At 42.2% G+C, this 4800-nt stretch overlaps 1 long non-coding RNA gene across 1 annotated transcript in view; it reads left to right on the top strand.

The window, feature by feature from the left end:
* Nucleotides 1-3923, top strand: part of LOC123503798 — a 28402-nt gene extending 24479 nt beyond the window's left edge. Inside the window, exon 3 of the long non-coding RNA XR_006674611.1 lies at nucleotides 3761-3923. This is a non-coding gene — a long non-coding RNA (uncharacterized LOC123503798). The remainder of the gene's footprint in view (nucleotides 1-3760) is intronic.
* Nucleotides 3924-4800: the final 877 nt, after the last annotated feature.

The raw sequence follows: 4800 nt of genomic DNA, 5'->3' as shown, positions 1-4800 counted from the left end.
AAGGAAGAACCTCTGGATAAGAGAAAATATAAATTGGAGAAGGAGGAGGAGAGAAAGAGAACGAGAAAGAATTATGGAGGAGGAGAAGGAAGAATAAAAAGACGAGTAGGAGGAGGAGGAGGAGGAGGAGGAGGAGGAGGAGGAGGAGGAGGAGGAGGAACAGGAAGATTATTAAGAAGGAAACCCGTGGGAGGAAGACAAGAAGGCATTAATACTCTCTCTCTCTCTCTCTCTCTCTCTCTCTCTCTCTCTCTCTCTCTCTCTCTCTCTCTCTCTCTCTCTCTCTCTCTCTCTCTCTCTCTCTCTCTCTCTCTCTCTCATATACCCTTTCCCACACATTACTCATCACTCGCTCCTTCCCTCTCGCTCCACCAGTGGCAATGGGTCCAGTCACTGCTGATAATGGCTCTGATAAGGAGATAAAGAGTAGGCCCCAGCATCTCTTAACACGGGTTGCTATTTACTTTTGCGTGTTGACGGCAAGGTAGAAGTAACATTATGTAGTACGGATCAGTCAGAGCTTTGGGTCTTAGGCTCGTATTCTCAAACACTTCTCTGCCTTACCTCCACTGTTTCAAGATGATTTATTTGAATTTACATGAGTTTTTTAAGGTGTTTTTATGGTTCTAGAGGCAGAGTGACAAGATTTTATATTATTAACTAAAGAAACACTCTTAAAAGTCTCTAGTTGAAGTAATAAGGGTTTTAATGTCTTTTTTATGGTTCTAGAGGCAGAGTGACAAGATTTCTATATCATTAACTGGAGAAACACTTTTCAAAATGTCTAGTTGAAGTAGTAAGGATTTTTAAAGTGTTTTTACGTTTCTAGAAGCAGAGTGACAAGATTTCTACATTATTAACTGGAGAAACAATCTTGAAAATGCCGTTAGTTGTCTGTGTGGCCTTGAAAAATAGTCCTGAAGAGAGAGAGAGAGAGAGAGAGAGAGAGAGAGAGAGAGAGAGAGAGAATGTGTTTCTGAATATAGGCCACAGAAGGAAGCACCGATATGTGTGTGTGTGTGTGTGTGTGTGTGTGTGTGTGTGTGTGTGTGTGTGTGTGTGTGTGTGAGAGAGAGGGTCGTGTTGATAAGGGGGCCAGCAGCAGTGATAATGGAGAAAGGGTTATTACTCGTATTGTCAGCATCACACTTTATTAGAACACGAAAGGGAGCATGTCACGTGTTGAGCTCTGTGTGTGTCTGTGTTGGCTTCCTGTGCTGAAATAAACGTGTGTCTCTATGCATGTAGTATGTATGTGTGTGTGTGTGTTGGCTTCCTGTGCTGAAATGAACGTGTGTCTGTATGTATGTATGTGTGTGTGTGTGTGTCTGTGTTAGCTTCCCGTGCTGAAATGAACGTGTGCCTGTATGTATGTATGTGTGTGTGTGTGTGTGTGTGTGTGTGTGTGTGTGTGTGTGTGTGTGTGTGTGTGTGTGTGTGTGTGTGTGTGTGGCTTCCTGTGCTGAAATGAACGTGTGTATTTATGTATGTATGTGTGTGTGTTAGTGTGTGTGTTAGTGTACGTGGGTTTGGACTTGAGTGGGCTGTCTGGATGTCCTCAAGTGGGTTTTGTAGAATCGTCATGTAATTTCTTTTGAATATGTAGAAAAAGAGAAACTGACACTTTTTTTTGCCTTCTTATCAATCTTTTCGTCGCCATTGCCTAGTGCATCCCTGGAAGACAAAAAAAGCTTAACTCCTTCAGTACCGAAACACATTTTTATCTTGAGATTTGTGTACGATTAGACCATTTTATTGACATTAGGAAGAGTCTATAGAGGTCAGAAGATTAATGTCCAGAGTCTTCACTATTTTAATCCCCCACATGAGTTTTTGAAGCTGTAGAAAATCACCAAATAGTAACCAGAATAAATATGAAAACGCGTCCTGGTACTGAAGGGGTTGATGCTTCAGGCTCTAGGGAGGACACGAATGAGAATGATAATATACTTTTACACATAATGCACTTGTATTTTTTTAAAGCTCGCTGCACTGTCGCCAATAAGTACAAACGAGGAGGAGGAGAAGGAGGATGAGGAGGAGGAGGAAGAGGAGGAGGAGGAGGAGGAGGAGGAGGAGGAGGAGGAGGAGGAGGAGGACGAGGACATGGAGACACTGAGACTGGGAATGTGTGTGTGTGTGTGTGTGTGTGTGTGTGTGTGTGTGTGTGTGTGTGTGTGTGTGTGTGTGTGTGAGCGTCTTATATCCAAGGGTGTGTGATGGGAGGGGGCAAGGATGGGTGGAGGGAGGGAGGGGGCAGTACACAGGTGGTGCCCAGAACTTGATTTAAGACCACCACCATCACCACCTCCTCGTCCTCCTCCTCCTCCTCGTAATCCTCCACGCCTCCAAGACACAGACACACATACACACAGACACACACAGACAACCAGCTCAAGTCGTAAAGTCTAGCCAGGGACAGCAGTATTTTGAACTCTGTCCACCCTCTGACTATTCATCCCTGGAGCACCACACAAGCGGCGAACCCCTCAGAAGCACTGTTTAACCCCCTTCAGTACCGGGACCTATTTTTTACAATGACTTTTGAGTGTAATTAGACGATTTTATTGACATTGGGAAGGGTCTATGGAGGTCAAAAGATTAATGGCCAGAGTCTTTACTATCTCAGTCCCTACATGAGTTTCTGAAGCTGTAAAAATGTGTCCCAGTACTGAAGAGATTAAAAATAGATTTATTATGAATACAAAAGAGAACACTGCAAAATTTTTGGGAGTAGTAAGAGTAAGGTAAAGAAGACAACTATACACTCATACAATAGAAATTGATACATAAGGGTGCAATATTTCAAAGCACTCCCAGCCACCACCACCACCACCACCATCACCACCACCATCACCTCCTCGTCTCTGACCTTAAGGCATATTCAGAAACGCTTTGCTCTCTCACCACGACTATTTTCAAAGCCTCTAGTTGAAGATGCTCATGTTTTTAAGAGTATTTTATGTTTCTGGTGATGGATTAGCAAGATTTCTAGTTGATCGTAAGGAGAAGCTCTCTTGAAAACCAGGCTAGTTGTCTATGGGGACTTGAAATATTGTCGTGGTGAGAGAGCAAGACGTTTCTGAATGTAGCCACTTATCGCGCAGTGCAGTAGCGGGTGACAGACAACAGGGTGGATCTTGGGGTGTTGCAGCGTGTTCCCAGTGTCACCAGCGTGCGTTGAGGGGTTGAGGAGTGAAGTGGGCTCAGTAATTAGATAGTTAGTCACTAGTCATGAGGGAGATGGTGGTGGTGGTGGTGGTAGTGGTGGTTAATTGTTGTTATAGAAATATTATTAATTGTTATCGTTCTTATCTTAATCTCCCCTCTCTCTCTCTCTCTCTCTCTCTCTCTCTCTCTCTCTCTCTCTCTCTCTCTCTCTCTCTCTCTCTCTCTCTGTTTATATGTGTGTGTGTGTGTGTGTGTGTGTGTTTTACACGTACATATGTAGAACTAATGAAGCTGTCACACCCTCACACCCTAAATTACTATTATTATTATTATTGTTAATATTATTATTATTATTATTATTATTATTATTATTGTTATCATTCTTCTTCTTCTTTTTATTATTATTATTATTATTGTTATCATTCTTCTTCTTTTTATTATTATTATTATTATTATTATTATTATTATTATTATTATTGTTATCATTCTTCTTCTTTTATTATTATTATTATTATTATTATTATTATTATTATTATTATTATTCGTATCCTTCTTCTTATTATTATTACTTCTACACTATTTTTGTCAGGTTGAGTCGTAGCAACAGCAGCAGCAGCAGCAGCAGCATTGGCCAACACTCAACGTAAACACACTGGAAATACTCGCAACAACAACTGTCTTCTTCTCCCAAACACACACACACACACACACACACGGTAGCTCAGTGGTTAGAGCGCTAGCTTCACAAGCCAGAGGACCGGGGTTCGATTCCCCGGCCGGGTGGAGATATTTGGGTGTGTCTCCTTTCACGTGTAGCCCCTGTTCACCTAGCAGTGAGTAGGTACGGGATGTAAATCGAGGAGTTGTGACCTTGTTGTCCCGGTGTGTGGTGTGTGCCTGGTCTCAGGCCTATCCGAAGATCGGAAATAATGAGCTCTGAGCTCGTTCCGTAGGGTAACGTCTGGCTGTCTCGTCAGAGACTCTCGTCATAGACTGCCGCAGATCAAACACACACAGAGAGAGAGAGAGAGAGAGAGAGAGATTAAGATAAGAACGATGATAAGAACTAATAATGTTCCTGTAATAAAAATTACCATCACCACCACCACCACTACTACTACTACTACTACTACTAACACTTTCTGAATCACTCTGTAGGAAAAATATTGAAGGGTTGAAATTTAGACCACGAAAGAAAGGCAAAGATCTAACCAACATTTTCCTACTCCTCCTCCTCCTCCTCCTCCTCCTCCTCCTTCCTCCTCCTCCTCCTCCTCCTCCTTAATGGGAACGGCCAGGCTTAATATCAATCTGACAAGCTCACTTTCCCTTCTCCCCCTCTCTCTCTCTCTCTCTCTCTCTCTCTCTCTCTCTCTCTCTCTCTCTCTGTCAACATGAAGAATTTGCGGTTTTTTCTCTCATTATCTTTATTGTTTACCTTGATATATTTTTTAGTTATTTTATTTTATTTTATGTGTGTGTGTGTGTGTGTGTGTGTGTGTGTGTGTGTGTGTGTGTGTGTGTGTGTGTGTGTGTGTGTGTGTGTGTGTGTGTGTGTGTGTTTTATAAATTGTTTTCTTGTGTTTATCTATTTATGGTGAGAGAGAGAGAGAGAGAGAGAGAGAGAGA

This window comes from Portunus trituberculatus, chromosome 14, assembly GCF_017591435.1.
Source record: "Portunus trituberculatus isolate SZX2019 chromosome 14, ASM1759143v1, whole genome shotgun sequence".
Lineage (NCBI taxonomy): Eukaryota > Metazoa > Arthropoda > Malacostraca > Decapoda > Portunidae > Portunus > Portunus trituberculatus.
Note: the sequence above shows the minus strand (reverse complement) of the source record. Positions and strands in the feature narration are given on the sequence as shown.